The following is a 20906-nucleotide window of genomic DNA, read 5'->3' as shown; positions in this document are numbered from 1 at the left end:
AAGAACGTTTTGGGATAGCTTATATGTTGGAACACTTACACAAACAATAGATACCGTACCTGTTTGGTTTACACCGCTTGGCACAAAGATATATTCAAATTCAGATCCTTACAGCAGTTTTCCAATCCAGAGGGAAACAAGATGAACAGAGATCTCAGAGAGAAAGGCAGCTGGGGATCACGTATGGAAACATCCAACACTTCTGGGATCCCCAGCAGCTTCTGAATGCTGCAGCTAAAAGTAAAATGAGGAAATCTGGTCTGGGAGAGCTGGCCACTGCCCTTCCATTGTTACCACCGTTTTAATGAAACCTAAAATCTCAGTTATTTATTTAAACTGTTTTCAGACAGCAGTTCTGCACCTCTGCCTTTAACACCTCTCTTCAAAAGAAAACCCCAAGAGAAAATAACCTTTTTAACAGTGATAGTGTCCTCACAACTCCATCTTTAATAAAATAATCTATCAATACACAATGGTGGATTCATTTTAGACATCCTACTCTTCCTCTATTAGTAGACTGAAATGCATTTATATTACATTGACTCTGAGCATACAAATATTCACATCTATTTCGATTTCAGTCATTTTACTCCTGCCACAGAATGCCTTTGTCTTTCTTCATCCAAGTCTCCACACTTAGGTTTTATCACCCTGTCGCCTGTATAGTTTCAAACTGAATGGCAGCAATAATAAGCTCAATCGAAACAGACTGGTATTTTTCTCCCTAAACTTAACCAAAAACTTTAAGGGGTTATGATCAGTGATAAAGATTTGTCTCAGGTATGTTATTGGCAATGTAAATCTGAAATGTTGCAACGCCAACACCAAGGCCTCCTTCCCCATTGTGGAATAAATCTGTTGATGTTTCCACTGGACTCTCCAATCACACGTTACATAATGTAGCGCTTCTAATCTCTCCACTACTCCCTCTGAATGACATAGCTCCTCATGTCTCAGCATAAAAGAATTACATGCTTCTGTACCTCTTAATGCTCTAACCTCTTTACCTGCTACTCCTGGCCTATGCCTGTAAACCTTAACAAGACCTCGCACATTCTTCTCCATCTCTCACAGAAACCAAACTTTGATTTCTGAACTCAATCATCATCATCAGCCATTTCAGCTTCTAATCTTGCCGTTTTAACTCTGCTCTTCCACACGAGTTTTCACGGCTGCAGGAAGTGAATTGTTGAACTTCTCCAAAATAAGAATCTTTCTAAGAGTGTCATAGGTTTGCTCTGTTTTTAATACCCTTACCACCTTTCAAAATTACTTTGTTTGATCCTTTCAAACTCAATGTGCGTTTAACCAGGGACCCTCTTTTAGATTCCTGTAACGCTGTCTGTCAGTGTCTGGCCCAAGCTCATATACACTTCAGATGGCTTTCTACACACGTCATACTCCCCATCTACCTCCTCCGATAGGGATGCAAATACCTATCAGCTTTGGATCAAATAAACTCACATGGTCACTGGTGTCTGCATTTGTTTAGCCACTTTCTCAAATGAAATTCAAAAGGCTTCCCCATCCTTCTCATCAAATTTAGAGAATGCCTGGATGCATTTAAACGGAACCTCCTTAGGCCATTGGTTACAATAGGGTTGCTCAACCGCACTATCCTCCTCATCCCACCGACATTCTACCTTCATCTCCGCCTTCTATATCAACTTTCGTCTCTAATTGCTAACTTTTTAAGTTGAAACTCTCTGCTTTTCTTCTACCCTTTTCTCTCTTTCTTCTTCGTTTCCCTTTCTTTTATTTCTACTTTTCATCATAATTCAAACTCTTTCAATTCCTTCTCAGGTTCAAAGACCATCATTTGAAATTGAATTCCAGCCATTTCCAAAGAGTCTGATGGCGGTTCTACTAAACGTAATTGCCGATCTATAGCTGTAATTATCTCTCATTTTCTCACAGACAATCGCAACCCTAACTCCAGGTTGTTTGTCAATTCCGAAAACTTTACCATCATTACCTTTTGTAAAACCGCCAACTTCACTTTTCCACACCCAGAGAACTCTTAAGGACTGAATCTTTTTACACAAAATACTGTTTAAACCAACCAAATTCAACATCCAGAAAAAAGACACTATCAACTACCATACACGACCTTTGAACCCAATCGCCTCCTGGTGCATACTCTCCAGTGTCTGCTTGAGCTTATTCTGGATGATTTGGTTTCCTCCCACATCCAAAGATGTGCATATCAGGTGTATTGGCCATGATAAATTGTTCATAGTTTTCAGGGATGTGTAGGTTAGTTGCCTTGGTCGGGGTAAATGTGTAATAATAGGGGAGAGGAATGGGTCTGGGTAGGTTACTCCTCGGAGGGTCGGTGTGGACTTGTTGGGTCGAATGGCCTGCTTGCACACAGTAGGGATTGTAATTCTAAACCCAATTTGGTATTATCGATTTAGAACCGGACAAGAGTCCCCAGTTTGCTATAGACCAACCAGACTGCCTCAAACTACTTTAAGAAGGAAGGTTGGATGCCAACCTTTCCTTATTTTAAAGGTAGATGTGAGTTGGATGTTCCAGATGTCAAACTATTCAAACCACTCACCATTAAGCAAAACACAATATATTTAAACACTCTAATGAAAATCCAATTAGAAATGAAGATGAATTTAGAATATTTTTTCTATTGGCAATCTTAACCGAATAATGGATACAGTACCTTCTACTAATGAACTGTGCCAATATAGCAACATCCCATAAACACACCCCTTGGCAAAAAGGACCATTCAGACATGCATTCTTGCATACAGTTCTCCAATCCAGGAGGAAACACCATCAAGTGAGGTTCCAGAGAGAATAGCAGCTGTGGATAATTTACTGAAACTTACAACCCTTCTCGCACCCCAAGCACTTGGTGATTGTTGTAGCTACAATATAAAAAAACCTAGAAATCCTGGTCTGTGCCAGCTGGCCATTCTATCTGCTATTTATTTAAAAAACCCTAAAAGCCCCATAAGTTATTTACTTGAGCCGTTTTCAGTAGGCAGTTTTGCCTTTAAGGTCTCTTACTAAAAAAAGGGAGAAAATAACCTCTTATTTAAAAAGTGACAGCATTGTCAGGCAATTTATATGCGTGGTCCTTTACTCAGTGGGCTTCCTTTTGTTACTAATCGCATGGTCACCTGAGAGCGACAGCCACAGGTACAGACCAAGTTACAAGGATGTTTCTCATAACTTCTGAAACACGCTTGTCCATGGACCATCACATGGGACATACCAGGAAGTGAACAACAGCTTGACACACCCCATTTCATTATTTCTGAGCTACACAATGCCAGCACTCGATACACTAGGGAGACAAAACCCAAGGCCAGGGAAAGAAAGAAAGGGACAAGAGATTCACATTAAAGACAGAAACAGACAGTTAATTAACTGAAAAGATGTTGTGGAAATATGTGGAAAACGTCAGGGCAGTGGGACTAACTGGCGAAGTGAGATCTTCGAGAGTAAAATTACAAGAATGAGAACAATGAATAAAGGCATTGTCAGATCAGCTGAAATGGTTTGTTACATCAAGTTCTCAATCTGCTTCAGAGAACACCACAAACAACATAAACTGGGCCAAGGTGACAGCCCAGCATGGAGAGCTGTGCAGAGCATGCTAGTGTGTTCCTCAGTAAACTGCACTATCTGCACAGCATAGAGAGTATTGCAAACTTGACTATCATATGCTAACTATACTCGCAACAGATTTACTGCTTACAGTGGGAAGGTTTGCTCTCTCTGCGTGTGTGTGTGTTCATCAGAGACTGAGAGAGTGTGTGTGTGTGTGTGCACGCGATTGGCGTGGTTGAGTGCAAAACTCATTGTTTGAGAAGGAACGCACATGGAGGAAATTATTTTAAATACGAACAACAGGCAAGCTTTTTGTTAATCAGTAGAGAGAACGAGAGAGGTTTCATGGACAAATGAGCTAAAGTGTTTGAGAATGTTAAAATAAAGGCATTGCCAGACACAATAGCAATATCCATCGGCGTGCACATGAATGACAGATGGATGGGAGTTTGGTGTGAGGTTGAATCAGATTTGCTTCAGCAGGTTTGAAGCCCGGAGTGTCAGCAGCAGATTATTGGCTTCATTAAGACTGTATTTCATAGCTCAAGGTTCAAACAACAGATCGAATAAACCAGTGAGATATATTCTGGAGTGGTGAGTATTTCAAGTTAGAAATGTTCAGGGTATGGTGTCAAGAATCAGCTCATAGTCAAAGGGATCTCCCACAGTTGTGACCTGACTGCTTCAGCTGCAGATATTGGCCAGGAAAGGGATGGAAACAGTGGAAGGAAGTGGAGTTTGTAACCAGAAGAGTAGAAAGTGACCTCCATGCTCTTAACAGTAAAGGCAATGAGACAATGCATTGTGGTTCTCCCCTGAAACTGAATAGTTCAACATAGAGACCCGTGAGTAACACTGCCAGAGCAGAGAGGGAGACAGAAATTGAACACCTTCATTAATGTAGTTAGTAGTGGTCTGTAGAGTGAATATCTGGATTGAGAGATTGGATTGTAACATTACTAGTGGCAGGAAGTGTAGACTATATGAAATAACAATAATACACTCATGACCGGTTTATAGAAAACAAAATCTAGATAGTGACACTCACCAGGAACACCAACGATAGCCAGGAAGGGATAATAAAAGTATTGAATAATGTGAAGAGAGAAATATATCCGCGATGATAATGACATCCAATCAAATTCAGAAAGATACCAAACATAATCGGATAAGCTCCTGTATATTGTTGGAATATTCCTGTCTAATGTTCTCAGATTCTGAACCATTGTTGGAATATTTCAGTCTAATGTTCTCTGATTCTGATCCATTGTTGGAACATTCCAGTCTAATGTTCTCAGATTCTGATCTCTCCTCCCCTTCTCTCTGGATCTGCTAATCCCTATCAGTGTTGTCAGTGATGCTCCCGCTCATGTTATGGGTTGACACATTGAACGGAGCCCATTTATCATTAAAAGATTGAAACCCTCCACTGGGATAATTCGAATCCATGGGGATTGGCATTAATCACAGTCACTGAACAAACAGGCTCCGTTAACCAATTCATCACTTTTCATTTACTGGTTTTGGATGGAATGGATAAGGTTGCTGAGGGATGGACCATAAATCTTTCAATATTTTAAATCTTTTTTCCCCTTGTATATGAGAGTATTAACAGAACACTGCAGCGGTCTATATATGTTCCATTCTGTTTATGAAAATAGGCAGTTATAAAATGACAGATCTGCTGCGTAAAAAAAAACGTCTGGTGGGCACGTTTCTAGATACCTGAAACAAAGTATGGTACTTATTGACCAGTGTGAGGCTACTCCTGGTTTTAATGCCCTGTTTTCAAATCCTTTCATAACCTTGAGACAGAGCATTGCGACTGCTGCTCAGTAACAGGCCAAAGCAATTCTGTCCCTATGGGCCCCTTACAGAGGGATAGGAGAAGGCCATTCAGCCCATATTAACCTGTTGCTACTTGAAAAGGTGGAAAGTTGGAATATTGGCACATTTTGCCAACAGAACCATTCAAAACAAAGAGATTTGTCACTGCAGCTGTATGAGGTGTCACTGAGAGGGCACCTGGAGTACATTGTGTTGTTTGTGTTTCTGTAACTGAAAAGGAATGGACATCCATCATATACAGTTGACCGGCTGCTCGTAATCCATAGGTTGCTGTGTCTCGGATCTGTTACACAGGGACAGGAGGAGGCCATGCAGCCTCTCGAGTGTGTTTAGAAGAACTGGAGGAGGCCATTAAGCCTCTTGGGTCTATTACAGAGGGACAGCATTTCCAGTGTAATACAGAGGGACAGGAGGAGCCTATTCAGTCTCTCAAGCCCGTTATAGAGGCACAGGAAGTGTTTATTTAACTTTCAAGTTTGTTATGCATAAATATTAGTTTTAAATTAATTATGGAATCGGAAATACTTGATGTCAACATTAAAGTTCTAACTTTGAACAAGGCCAATTTTGAAAGTGTTAGGTGAGCCCTGTGAAAGGCTGATTGGAATACCCTATTCACAGGTAAAGGGATGGTTGGAAAATGCGAGGCCATCAAAATTTGGTTTCAGAGAGTCCAGAGCAAACGTGTTCCTATTAGTGAGAGGGGCAAGGCTGGTGGGTGCAGGGAGTGCTGGATGGCTAGATATATTGATGTTATGGTCAAGGTAAGGAAGGAGGCATATGTCCGGTAAACAGAGCTGAGATCAAGTGAATCCCGAGAGGTGCATAAGGGCAGCAAGTGTATCATCAATCGGGAAATCGGGCCAGAAAAATGTGGACAAGAGATTGCTTTGGAAATTGGGTTAATGAGGCATTGAAGATATTCTACAAATCCTTTAATGGCAAAAGATTAACTCGGGAGACAATCGGGCCCCTTAAGGATCAGGAAGGCTACCTATTTATGGAACCACAACAAATTTGAGGGATACGAAACAAGTATTTCTCCTCAGTATTTAATGTGGAGGAGGTTACAAGAACGAGAGAATGAAGAAATATGCAATGATACCTTGAAAAGTGTCTATATTACAAGGAGGTGTTGGACATTTTAAAACACATAAAGGTGAACTAATCCCTGGGACCTGATCAGTTGTATCCCAGATGTTTGCGGGAAGCTAGGAAATAGATTGCTTATGCATTTTGCTGATATATTTGTAACATTGATTTTCACAGGTGAGGTGTCAAAAGACTGGAGGGCTGCTAACATAGCGCAATTATTTAAGAAAGTAAAGAAAAAACAGGTAACTCTAGATTGGTGAGCATGACGTCAATGGTGACTAAATTGTTGGAGGAGATTTCGAGGAAAAAGATCGATATGTACTTGGAAAGACAAGGACTGAAGAGGGCTTTGTACAATTGAAATTACGTCTCACTGACTCGGTGAAATTTTTTGAGGAAGTGATGAAGATGATTGATGAAGGCAGGAGAGTGGATGTTGTCTTTATGGAATTCAGTAAGAAAACCAAAATGTTCTACATGGTAGACTGGTTAACAAGGTCAGACTGCCTGGGATCCAGGGAGAACTCGCCATTTAGGTCCAAACTTTTCTTGAATATTGGAGACAGGGCGTGACAGTGACATTTGTTCATTAAACTTGGAGACCTGAGACCAGTGGCGTGCCGCAAAGATCAATAGTGGGTCCACTGCCTTTTGTCACTGATACAAATCATTTACATTTGAGTATATGAAGTATGGTCAGTAAGTTTGTAGATATACCAGATTTGGTGGTGTCGTCGACAGTGATGAATGATCTCTCAGACTATAATGGGACTTTGTTTAGGTGAACCTAGGAGTGGCAGATAGAGTTTATTTTAGTTAAATGTGAGGTGTAGCATTTTGGCAAGACATATCAAGGCAAGACATGTAGGTAGGGTCCTGTGGAAAGCTGCCAATCAAGGAGAATTCCATAGAAGTTATCGAATCCCTACAGTGAGGAAACAAACGTTTCGGCCCATCGAGGCCACACCGACCCTCTAAACAGTATCCCACTAGACAAACCCCTACCCTATCCCTCTGAGCCTGCATTTTCCATAGCTAATCCACCTCGCCTGCACATCCCTGGGTACTTTACGCAATTTAGCATGGCCGATCTACCCTTATCTATATATCTTTATACTGTCGGAGGAAAACATAACATCTGTAGGAAACTCATACAGACACGGGGAGAATGTGCAAACTCCACGCAGGCAGTCATTCAAGGATGGAGTTAAACCCAGATCGTTGCGCTCTGAAGCAGCAATGCTAGTCACTGAGCTACTGTGTCACCTTGTGGTGCAGGTTCTCTGTTCCTTGAAAGTGCCATCACAGGTAGACAGGTAGATAAATGTCCAGCGGGGGGAGATGTGCAGACCTCACTGGTTTATTCATATATAAACACAGGTTGTTCCAGTTTTCGGAAACACTGTGTTAGATCAGTGTGGGGAAACTTGCTGGAAGTGACAGGATGTGCAGCTCCCATCCAGTTACAGCACCATATCTCCACTGTACCTTGACAAGTTTTGATGCAGATGTGAAAATCATTGCAAGGGAGGGATGTAAATGGAAACAGTTGAAACACCAATAGTTCTGATTAAGGCGAGTATCCCACAAGTATTTAAAGATGAAATAACTGAGATATTATCCGATGAGGTTCTGTGAATGGTACAAGGAAGGAAGAGGGGGTTAGTGATGTTATAGTGGTTGCACTATAAGCCTCCAAATCATCAATGGGAATTAGAGGAACAAATATGCAGGGAAGCTGGTGAGAGTAGCAGGAGCATTAGGATTGTTATAATAGGTGATTTAAATTTTTCTAACATAGACGGGGACATGCAGATGGTTAAGAACTTCGATGGAACGTAGTTTCTTAAGTTTGTTCAAGAAAGTTTCCCCAAGCAGTATATAAAGGGTCCTACACGGGAATGGACACACTCGACCTACTGTTGGGAAATAGGGATGAATAGGTGACGGTGGTAAAGTGGGGGAGATTTTTGGGAAAAGTGACTGGCGTTGTATTAATTTTAAAATAGTTATGGGAGGGACAAAATTGATCCACAGATTCAAGTTCTAAATTGGGGCAAGGCGTATTTTGTTGGAATTAGACAGAGGATTGCAGGGGTTAATTGGAGTAGTTTGTTTTCAGGGAAAAGGATATTGGGCACGAGGGAGGGTTGTAAAAGTGAGATAGCTCGAGTTCAAGGTTTATATATTCCTGTGAGGGTGAAGGGAAAGTGAGGGTGGAAGAGAAAACCCTGGATGACAAGAGATATTGATGCTCTGACCAACAAAAAGGAGGCGTGGTTCAGGTACAGGCAGCTGGGATCAAGGGAATCTCTAGAGGTACACAGGGGATACAGGAGTTTACTGAAGCGGAAATCAGGAAGGCAAAAAGGGAGCATGAGATAGCCTTGGCTGAGAAGATTAGGGTGAAACCAAGTTCACTATAGTAAAGAAAAAGAACAACTAGAGAGAGAATAGGATGCCTTAAAAACCAAAATAGGCACGCATGTGTAAAACTACAAGAGATGGTTGAGGTCCTCAATTTCCCCTCTGTGTTTACCATGAAGAAAGACATGAAGACTTGTGACCTTTGGGAGGTTAATTGTCATATCTTGGTACTGTCTAAATCACAGTAGAGGTGCTGCTGGACATATTAGAATGCACAAAGTCAGATAAATCTCTTTGTCCTGACCAGATATATCCAAGAGCACTGCAAGAGGTGAGAGAAGACAGACGCCAAGGTCCTGGAAGACTGGGCAGTAACAAATATATAGTGCCCTTCTTCAAGAAGGGCTGCAAATAAATGCCTGGGAAATACAGACCAGTAAGCTTCACATCTGTTTGCGGTAAATTACTTGAGAAGGTTCTGAGATACAAGATATGCATGCATTTGGAAAGACAGTGTTTGACTTGAAGCAGTCAGCATAGCTTTGTGCATGGCAGATCATGCCTTACAAATTTTATTAGGGTTTTTTAAGGAAGTGACCAGGAAAGTTGTCGAGGACAGGGCGGTCAACATAATCTATATGGATTTCAGTAAGGCCTTTACTAAGATTCCACATCAAAGGCCGCTTTAGAAGGTTACATCGCACAGACTCTAAGGTAAGCTGGCAATTTGGCGATGCAATTGCTTTGACATTATAAAGCAAATGGCTATGGTGGAGGTATGCTTGTCGGACTGGAGGCCTGTGACTCGTGGAGTGCCTCAGGGGTCTGTACTGTCTCCATTGCTGTCTGTTATCTAGATCACTGATATAGTCGAGAGTGCACAATGCAGGTTAGTAAGTTTGCAGATGGCACTAAAATAGGAGGTATTGTTTACAGTGAGGAACATTATCAGAAATTGCAGCACTACCTTGATCAGCTGGGGAAGTGGACTGAGAAACAGCAAATGGAGTTTAATATAGATAAATGCAACATCTTTCATTTTGGAAAGTCAAATTCAGGTGGGAGTTTAATGGTGAATGAGAGGGCCTTAAGGAGTGTAGTGGAACAAAAGGATGTTGGAAATCAGGTGCATGGTTGTCTGAATTTGATTCGCAGATATACAGGACAGTGAAGAAGGCTGTTGGCACACTGGCCTACATCAGGACATTGAGTATAGAAGTTGGGACGTTCTGTTGCCGTTGTACAGGCTGTTGGTAAGGCTGCAGTTGGAGTATTGTGCTCAGTTTTGTTCACCTTGCCCTAGAAAGGATATTATTGAACGAGAAAGAATGTACAAGAAATTTATAAAGATGTTTCCTGGGCTAAAGGGTCTGCATTATAGGGAGAAGTTGGACAGGTTAGAACATATTTCTTCACAGCGTAGAAAACTGAGGGGGATTATATAGAAGTGTACCTCTTATCAAATCATGAGAAACATGCATAGGGTGAATATTTCAATTTTTTTGCAAGGTTGGGAAACCAAGGACTAGAGGACATCTGTTAATATTTGGAGAGGACAAAAATAAAAAGGAACCTGAGGGTCAACGTTTTTACACAGACTGTGTTTTGCCTTTGGACTGAGCTGCCAGTGGAAGTGGTTGAGGTGGGTACAATAACAACATTAAAAAGGTATTTGGATAAATACATGGATAGGAAAGGAGCAAGGGCAGGGAATTGGGGTGAGTGTGGATGCACATTCTCGTCGGCATCTACCAGCTGGGCCGAAGGGCCTGTTTCCATGCAGTAAATACGTGTGTTTCAGGATAAAGACAGAGAGGGACAGACTGAGAAAAAATGTTATGGAAAGATATGTTCACAGGTTTTAGAATGTTGATAGGAAGACATTTCGATAGTATCATGCAACACGGGTCAGTATTATGAAGAATTATGAGTGAATGGAATAATGCTGTGAGTTCAGTCGATGGGAAGTTTTGAATGAGCATTTGTTCTGCAACTTTGTAACTGGGAGTGAGGACAGCAGAGTCTTCGGCTCATTGAACTGTATAAAACAGTAATTTGTCTCAGTGTCATTTTCATTGAGTGTGACAGAGGGATTGTCTGTATGAACCTGAGCTAGTTTCCTGGTGCTGTCCTATCGAACTCACCTCATTAAATACCACCCACCCCACCCACCTCTCATTGAATGCCAGCTCGATTCTCCCATCCATCATGATTGGAGGTTCTCACAGTCGCCAGGATTTCCCTAGATATTCTGTGTTCCCTGTCACTGGTGCCATCTTTAAAAGGCCAAGGGGCACACGGCTGAGCTTTCTCAGTTTGGATCTGCCCTATACCGTTTACCCCGATCATGGCAGATAGTTTGTTGACGGTGTATGTTGTGCATAGTGGATGGGCTAGTGCAGAGCGGGGCCATTGCCTTCCCAGAGGGGGCCATACCAGCAGACCCACCGAGCATGGTCTGAATATGGAATATGGAATATGGAATGTTCCAGATAGTGTTCCAAATAATGCCCACTTTCAGGAAAATGGCAGTGCCCCAGTGTATAACCACATAAGAGGAAGGAGTAGAGATGCACGTTTTCCAAATCACACATATTTCAAACCATGTTGAGGCCATTCAGCCCTTCAAATGTGCTCTAGCATTTAATAAGTTCCCAGCTGATCTGATGCTTTTCTCAGATACAGGAGCTTTCAGTCATTCAACCCTCTGCGTTCCTGTCACTGTCCAGACGGCACTCAGGCACTTTTACACCAATTTTCTTCAAGCGCCTGTTTGAGGGCATTTCCGATGCACTCTCCTAACAGTATATTCCATCAACTGTATACTTTCATGCGACAGTCAGCATGCTTTACACAAACCAAACAAAAATATACTCTTATTTTATGGTTATAGATATCCAATCACACTATGTAATTCTGGTTATTTCAGTTGACTCACCATAATGATATTAAACCAAAAACAACTTCTAAACACGTCTTGTTATAAAATACAATTTCGAGCAGAGAATGTTTTTACCCTTGCTGGGCCCAAGGGCTTTTATCCACACTGTAAGGATTCGACTAATTCTAAATCACTCAAGTAAGACACACCCTTTGCTGCCCACAGTTTAAACCTGGAAACCATTATCCCAGGATGACAACCCGGTATACCAATTATAGGGGTAAGAAACATGGTTTTGACTGTATTGCCCTCAATGTGACGCATTGTCATTCATGCTTTAACAGTATTGATAATTATTGGGTTATGACAATACTCCATAAATATTCTAATTTTGTCTTAGACCAGCAGACCAATAAGGGTTCACTTTGTCTGAGAGGGTTCAATATCTAATCCTATTGACGCCGAGTCATCAGCAGCCCAGGCACTAACATAGGATAAAAAAGACCTGAATTCATAGCTTTTAATCTGGGAGTTCTACTCCCCACAATGTGGGGTAGTTAAAATTTGGTTAGCTTGATAGAGAGTCGCTTATGGTTCCTAAATGTCTGTCTGGGAACCATAAAAGGAAGCTTTCACACGGGTTACAGTAAATGAGGAAGAACATTCATTTTAAGAACAGCTATCCGACCTAGCCAGGATATTGGAGGTGCCTCCTTTCTTTGAAGGTCTTGTTTAATTTTTCAAACAAATGGACATAGTTCATGTTAAATAAATGATCAAAAACGGATGTAATGAATATTCTGAAATAGAGAAACCTCCCTCCACCCACCCACCCCCATCTATTTAAAAGGAAGACAGGATTTCCCCTCAAAATCTGGTATTTCCCTAAGACCTCCCATAGGCATGGCCTCCAACTTTGTAAAATTAATCTTAAAGCCCAAAAAGGCGACGAGCGATTTAATGCATTGCATCACATGAGCTGCCGAAATTGCGGGATTTGACAAAAATATAAGACCTTCATCTACAAACAACATAATCTTATGTGACTTCTATCCCACCTCTGAGGCAAGTATGTTGGGGTAATATTCCCAATTGTGCAGGATGCCAGCGAACCTAAGATTGGTTCAGGGATGGGGAAGAGATCAACCCTCTTGTGCTATATATGCGGGTTCAAGAGGAAAATGAAATCTCTACTTGTGAAGTAGAACTGCCTCCAGACATCCACCAGCTCTGATTCTGCACACAAATCCACTAATTACGTACATTATAACGAGGGTATTGGGGACCTTTGGACATTCTGTCCACCGTTGAAATATCCTCTACAATAATGTGCCACGATGCAAGATAACTTAATTTGGGAAGTGCATCTACCAGGATTTTAAGCGGGTGCACTGGGTGGCAATTCAAAACACTGTATTAATTCCCATAGTTCAAGGCTTTGAGGATTATGATCCTTCCATGAGTGTTTAATACAATCTAGTGATTTAAATGGAAGATTCTTACTATCCATTCTGACTTTTCCCCTACTCACAGTATTAAAAGACGCAAAATAAACCCGATCAAAGCCGCCCTGCTGTAACATCATATGTTCCTTGTCATCACGGTGCATCTCCTGCAATAGGCAACATCCACCCTCTTTGATTTTAAGACGAGAAATTACATTTTTCCTCTTGACTGGCAGATCACTGCCCTTAATGTTTCAGGTACACCATTTAACCACATAATAATCCATAACACATTGCAGCAACATTTGAATTCGAGAGAGTTTCACATCGAATTACACATCGCTGAGCATTAATGATAAAACACTCAGCGACCCTAAAAACGATACAAACTATTACTACTAAAACTAACAAGCTCGCAAAACTTTCCAAAGCTAATCACATAAAAAAAATGAACGAAACAAAATCCGAACTTCCAATGATACTTTATATGGAAATTTACCCCGCCCATTGGGGGTGCTTACATATCCCAAAACTTTATCTTCTCCCCCCTACCAATATGGCATTCAGGGCAATTAATAACAAAAACCAGGCTTCAACTGTCCTTAGGTCGGCAGTTGTCATCACAACTACCTTTGTAACTCCCTGCAACTTGAGCCACACCTCCGACACAAGCAAAGAAAGAGAAAACGAGTAGTAATACTAATGAAGAAGTTAAAAGTGTGAACTCTACCCATCCCTGACTATAATTTAACACTGGTTAATACCAGAAAAATCCAACAACATTTCTTTAAGGGAGAAACATGATTATCTAAACATCCAGCTTTCTTTAAATTATCCACAAAGTTTTCGCTTTCTCTGGAGAATCAGACGAGTTAATTGAACCATTCAAAGCAATACAGAGCATCGCTGGGAACCTTAAGGGATACTGAATCCCCAGTTCCCTTACTCTTCTCTTGATATCATCAAAAGATTTTCTTTCCTGAATCACCGATGCTGAAAAGTCATAAAAGAACATAATCCTGGAGCTCTCGTGGATTAAAGCCATCGGAAACCACACTGAGCTTCCATCAGTCTTTGTTTATCCCTGTAACTATGTAACCGCACAAGGACAGGGCAAAGGTGTTGGTCTGAGTATAACCACCGTGCCGTAACCCAATGAACTTCAGCTTCGAAGTGAAGGAATCACAGCAGCCAGATCAAAGCTGACCACCTGCTGTCTGGCCCAGCAGATCGACGATGTGAACATTCTTCGTCCTGTCCCTGTTCTCAAGGTGGTCATTTTGTTCAGTTAAGGTATGGACCTGTATTTTAAGGGGGAGGATCCTCTCCCGAGAGGAATTGATCGCAGTCTCTGTCAATGCAGTTCGGCACTTGACATTGTATGTTCTGTTTCCAAGGCTGTCTAGTTGCTGCTCATGTTTTTGGAGCACGTCTGAGAGCGGTTCTAGCCACAGCTGGACTTCTGTTCAGTCATGCCTTCAATCATTTCACTTAAGTTGGTGAACTCAGTGACCAAGGCCTGGTGAGTAACTCGGTCCATGGAACGAGCAGAGTAGGTTGCAGCTACAGCCTCAGGCCTGCTCGATGCTTCTGACGGGTGCACCGTGTGTTGTGACTTGCTCGATCCTTTCCCATGTTTTGTCATTTCCACTTGACGAAACGGGATTAGTAAAGATTCTATCGCTCTTTTTAGTGTTGAATGTTAAGTAACTGGCTGGTATGGGGTGGGTTAGAGAGCCACTTTGCCTGTGCTGTGATGCAGACCCCAGTTAAACAGACCTTCCAAATCGCCACCATCTGGGCTTCCCCCTTAACATTTTATCGATATTACCATTTCGTTTTGAATTATATTCCTGGATGTTCTGGAGCAGCGTCATTTGGTACCACTGTCTACATTTACCCCCATACTGCATATTACTGTCAATCCCTGATAATCCTCGATACCGTTGTTATTTATGAACCTTCTGTCTGTTCCTCAAAATTATTCAATATCTCTGCCTCCAATGCTCTGTGGGGAAGAGAGTTACAAAGAACCACAACACTGAGAAAAAAAAATAAAACTCAAGATCTGAGTGTGAGATTATGTTTTCTTTGTCTCCTTATCTGAGAAAGAATATAATTATGTTAGAAGCAGTTCGGAGATGTTTCACTTCACACATTCCAGGAATGAGTACCTTATATTATGCAGGATTTAACAGGTCACCCTTGCAAAGAGAGATGACCTTATTGAAACATACAAGACCCAGATGAGAGTGGATCAGATAGATACCCACTGGGTATAGTCTAAATTTCTTGTCATTTTCACAGAATCTCTACAGTGTGTAAGCAGGACATCCCATCCATCAACTCCACACTGACCCGCCAAACAGCATCCACCTGACCTGCCCCCCTACCCTATCCAAGTAACCCTGCATTTCCCATGAGTAACCTACCTAACCTACACATCTCTGGGCATGATGGCAATTTAGCATGGCCAATCTACTCTAAGCTGCGGATCTTTGGACTGTTGGAGGAAATTGGAGCATTGGGACGAAACCCACACAGAAAACTGCAGAGAGAATGCTCAAACTCCACACATAGTGTCGCCTGAGGTTATATTGAAAGCAGCTCCTTAATGATGGGAAGTAGCAGTGCTAACCAGATATCCACCATGCACATCCGTCAGTTCTATTAGTTATTTGTGGCTGACTAAAGAAATCTGCCTGACTTGTTCCTGTCACTGAACCTGACGCAGTCTGAGAACTTTATGATCGGCCATATCACCAACCTCGTTACATTTAAAGTTTACTAGGAGAATAGTTCATCCACTTTACTAACATCTTCCACCCCGATCTCAAATTTACCTGGACCGTCTCAGACTCCTCCCTCCCCTTCCTAGACCTCTCCATTTCTATCTCAGACGACCGAATCAACACGGACATTTACTATGAACCGACTGACTCCCACAGCTACATAGATTACACCTCTTCCCACCCTGCCCCCTGTAAAAACGCCATCGCATGTTCTAATTCCTTCGTCTCCACCGCATTTGCTCCCAGGGAGACCAATTCCAATACCGAACAACCCAGATGGCCTCCTTCTTCAAAGACCGCTATTTCCCCTCAGACGTGGTTGACGATGCTCTCCACCGCATCTCCTCCACTTCCCACTCCTCCGCTCGTGAACCCCACCCCTCCAATCGCCAGAAGGACAGAACCCCACTGGTCCTCACCTACCACCCCACCAGCATCCAGATACATCATATCATCCTTCATCATTTCCGCCACCTCCAAACGGACCCCACCACCAAGGATATATTTCCTTCCCAACCCCTATCATCGTTCTGGAACGACCAGTCCCTCCGCAACTCCCTCGTCAGATCCACACCCCCTACCAACCCAACCTCTGGTCCTGGCACCTTCCCCTGCAACCGCAAGAAATGCAAAATATGCGCCCACACCTCTCCCCTCACTTCCCTCAAAGGCCCCAAGGGATCCTTCCATATCCGTCAGAAATTCACCTGCAACTCCACACTCATCATTTACTGCATCCGCCGCATCCGATGTGGCCTCCTGTACATTGGGGAGACAGGCCGCCTACTTGCAGAACGTTTCAGAGAACACCGCTTTGACACCCGCACCAACCAACCCAACCGCCCCGTTGCTGAACACTTTAACTCCCCCTCGCACTCCGCCAAAGACATGCAGGTCCTTGGCGTCCTCCATCGCAAGACCGTAGCAACACGATGCCTGGAGGAAGAGCGCCTCATTTTCCACCTCGGAACTTTCCAACCACAAGGGATGAATGCAGATTTCTCCAGCTTCTTCATTTCCCCTCTCCCCAACTTTTCTGAGTCCCTCAGACTCAGCACCGCCTTCTTGAGCTGCAATCTTCTTCCCGACCTCTCCGCCCCATCCCTCTCCAGCCTATCACCTTCAGTTTAACCTCCTTCCACCTATCATATTCCCAACGCCCCTCCCCCAAGTCCCTACTCCCTACCTTTTATCTTAGCCTGCTTGGCACACCCTCCTCATTGCTGAAGAAGGGCATATGCCCGAAACTTCGATTCTCCTGCTCCTTTGATGCTGCCTGACCTACTGCGCTTTTCCAACAATACATTTTTAAGCTACATTTTAAATTTGTTGGGAGCAGTGGAAGAGTGGGATAAAAATGAAACAGTGACACCCTCCAACCTCAGTCAGAGCAGGAATTTGGAGAAATTCACCAAGTGGGAATTTATTCCAGTGGGAATTCTCTTTCCCGGAAGTTTGGGATGGCTGAATCTTTATATTATATCGAGGCTGGCTTCGATATAATATAAAATGATTTTCCAGAAACAGGTGAATCAGGGAAAATAGTGCATCGGGAGCAAAGTGCAGCTGGAAACACAATGAGATGAACCACAACCTTATTTACTGGTGGAGTAGTGTCAATGGGCAGAATGGCCCACTCACGTGCCTCAGTCCCATGTTCTGATGTTACGTTCAACCCTTCAGACCTGCAACACAGAGGCACATCAAGGCCACTCCGATGGTGAGGTGTAGTTTTGGAAAACTACTTGGAAAATCCAGGCTGAGTCAGGAACTGACCCCCACCCCCAAGCTCTCTTTCCAGGTTTCCCCTCTCTGTAACATCTGCTCCAGATGTGGGTCATGTTACAGACTTAGATACACTGGGTATACAGCCCCCATACCCCACCTACGGTTCACCTAAACAAATCATCTGCTGTCCCTGAATGCAACATTGTGCAACACGACTTCCAGGAAAATAACCTGTTAGTTTCCAACAGCGTAACATGTGAAATTAATAAATAGGAACGGAAGTAGGTCATTCGCCCCCTCAAGCTTGCCCTGTCATAAAATAAGAACATGGCTGATCTACTCCACGGCTCAACTCCACTTTCTTGCCGACTCCTGTATCCCTCCACACTTCTCTGGGTTAGGGAATTCCAGATATTCACTACCTTCTGAGAGAAGGCATCACTTTGCATCTCAGATTGAAATCGATGTTCCTTATTCGGTATCTTTATCCTCGAGTTCGGCACTCTGCCCAGGAATGGGAGCAACTTCTCAACATCTACCTCCTCAAGCCCGCCCTGTATCTTATATATTTCAGCACTATCCCTCTTCATTCATTTAAACCCCAATGAATAATCACCTCACCATTATAGAGATTCTGAATAACTCAACCCTTTCATCTCTGGAAGCCGGTTAATGATCCAACCGCATTACTTGCTGCATCAGCATGCTGACGTTATGCTTCATACTCAGGAAGACTCCAATCACTTTGTACTCCTCCTTTTTTGGAAGTCGTCTCCATTAAATAACAGCCAGCCTTTCGGTTCTCAGTGTCTTCCACAAACTCGGGTGTATATTGCACTAAGCTCCCTCCTTCAGGCTGTCAGTATAGATTGCAATAACTGATGCCATCGGACTGATATGTGTGGTGATCCAGCAGATACACCTTTATCATAAAGATCCATTAATCCTGACTGATTGATTTCTATGTGTTAACCAGTCATCATCGCATGTTAATACATTATCCGTCATTCTACGAGCTTCCGGCTTGAGTAAGATCTTTTATTTTGTAATACCCTGCGGAAAATCTCTGAAAAGCCTCTTGTCTACCAGATCCCCTTTATCAAGTCCGCTTGTTTTATTTCCAGGCATCTCTATAAATCTTTGCATGATCTTACAGGGCAAAATATAATTTCCCTTTCACAAACCTTCACTGACACTGCGTGAAGCTTTTCTTAATGTCCATGCTGGCCAGGTTTTCCAAACGAAACTGGCTCCATCTGCTTTCATTTGGCCCATAGGCCTCGAAATGTTTCCCATTCGTATGTTTGTCCAAATGAGTTTTAAATGTTATAGCTATATTGGCATCTACCACTCTTCCTCTGAAAGCTCATTCTATACCCGTACCACTCTGTATAAAAACACTGCCACTGCGTCCCTTTTAAATCTTCCCCCTTTCACCTTAAACCTATGCCTCCTATGGTTGAACTCTCCCCTCCTGTGGAAAAGCCCTTGGCTATTCACCCGATCCATACCTCTCATGATTTCATAAACTTCTATAACGTCAGTCCACAACCTTCTACACTCCATCTGATACTAACTTCAAGAACAAGCATTTAAAGACAAGTGCTGCAAATTTGAAACTATATTAAACATGACAGTAAAACAATACACAGCCAAAACCTCATACTATTATTTGTTTTTCTCCATATTACAATACTGAGGGAGCATGAAACGCTTATTTATTGCCAATAACATGTCACGCACCTGAATTTATTTGTCTAGTGGGGGTGATGATCTCGACAATGAAAACGTAACTATGGCCAGATCTATATAATACCATATAGTCAACATTTCCCCACCTGGCCTCCCAATGATCTTCTGTGCTTGTATCTTCCTTATCTTGCACTCAATAGAGAGAACACCTTTCCCCATCGCATCTTAATTTAAACCCGTTTCACAGAATCTTCTTTTATCTTTTGCCGCACCCTCTTTCCCCTGTCACCCATTCCCCAACCCTAGCTAGGGATTTAAAGCACATTTTCCAATCATTTTGAGTTCTGAAGAAGTGTCACACTAGACTTGAAACACTAATTCTGTTTCCCTGTCTCTGCAGATGCTGACAGACCTGCTGAGTTTCTCCAGAAATGAATCGGGGCACAGGACAAATTTTCAATTAAAAAATAGCGATCGATACTGGAAATAAAAATACCCAAAATCGCTGGAGAAACAGAGAGCTTTGTAGAAGTTTCAATAGACCTGCAAGTTTATATCTGCATTCACTCCAGAATATGCTGCAACATCATCAGTAATTTCTGTTTTTGAACAATTTCCAACGATGAATGTCAAAGATGCCCAAACATCCTGTCCAACATGGAGTGCCGTACACTGGGAACTGAACGATAACACATGGTGACAAGTTCCTTAACTCTGGAACTGCATAAGGCTGGCATCACTGACACTGCAGTGGTCTGAATCATGGTCAGGGAGAAAAACAGAAGGAAACACATTCACTTCAAATACAGAAGATGGCTTTACTGAAAGGAAAAGATTTAGATCCGTACCTTAAATTGATTGAATTAAAGTAATAACTTGGAGGCGTGACACCATGGAAAGAATTTCAGCAGAATGAAAATATGAAAATGGAAGTGTTACCGCATCAGAAACCAGAGTATGTCACTGAATACAGGGCTGTTGGGTAAATGGGTCTTGGTGTGAACTGGGGGACAGTCAGTAGAATTGAATTGTAGATATTGCAGATTAAACTGGGTTATCATCTGATGCTGTAGGTCACAGCAGCAACAGCAGAAGCAGAATTGTATTCAATGACAATCTGTAACCTTTCCCCCAGGATAATGTCTCAGTCCACCATTACCCTCAAGCCGATCTCTAGTTCAGTGACGAGTGTGGGTGAACATGCCAGGGTCAGGACCATGTGTACCTTTACCTGATGACAACCCATTAAAGCTACCGCAATTGGCTGGTTAGTCTGGAAACAGCAGAACTAACATCTTGTCCAGAGGCAGAAATTATACCACGAGTAACAAATCAGATCGAAGCACTGTCATCCTGCCAAATCCAAGCATAAATGTCGATGGACCATTAAACAACGTACTGGAGGAGAGGACTCCACAAATATCCCCATCCTATATAATGGAACAGTCCTGTACATCAGTGTAAAAGTCAAGTATGTGGTGTCTG

This window comes from Chiloscyllium punctatum, chromosome 21 (assembly GCF_047496795.1).
Source record: "Chiloscyllium punctatum isolate Juve2018m chromosome 21, sChiPun1.3, whole genome shotgun sequence".
Classification (NCBI taxonomy): Eukaryota; Metazoa; Chordata; class Chondrichthyes; order Orectolobiformes; family Hemiscylliidae; genus Chiloscyllium; species Chiloscyllium punctatum.
This window is presented reverse-complemented; position numbering follows the sequence as displayed.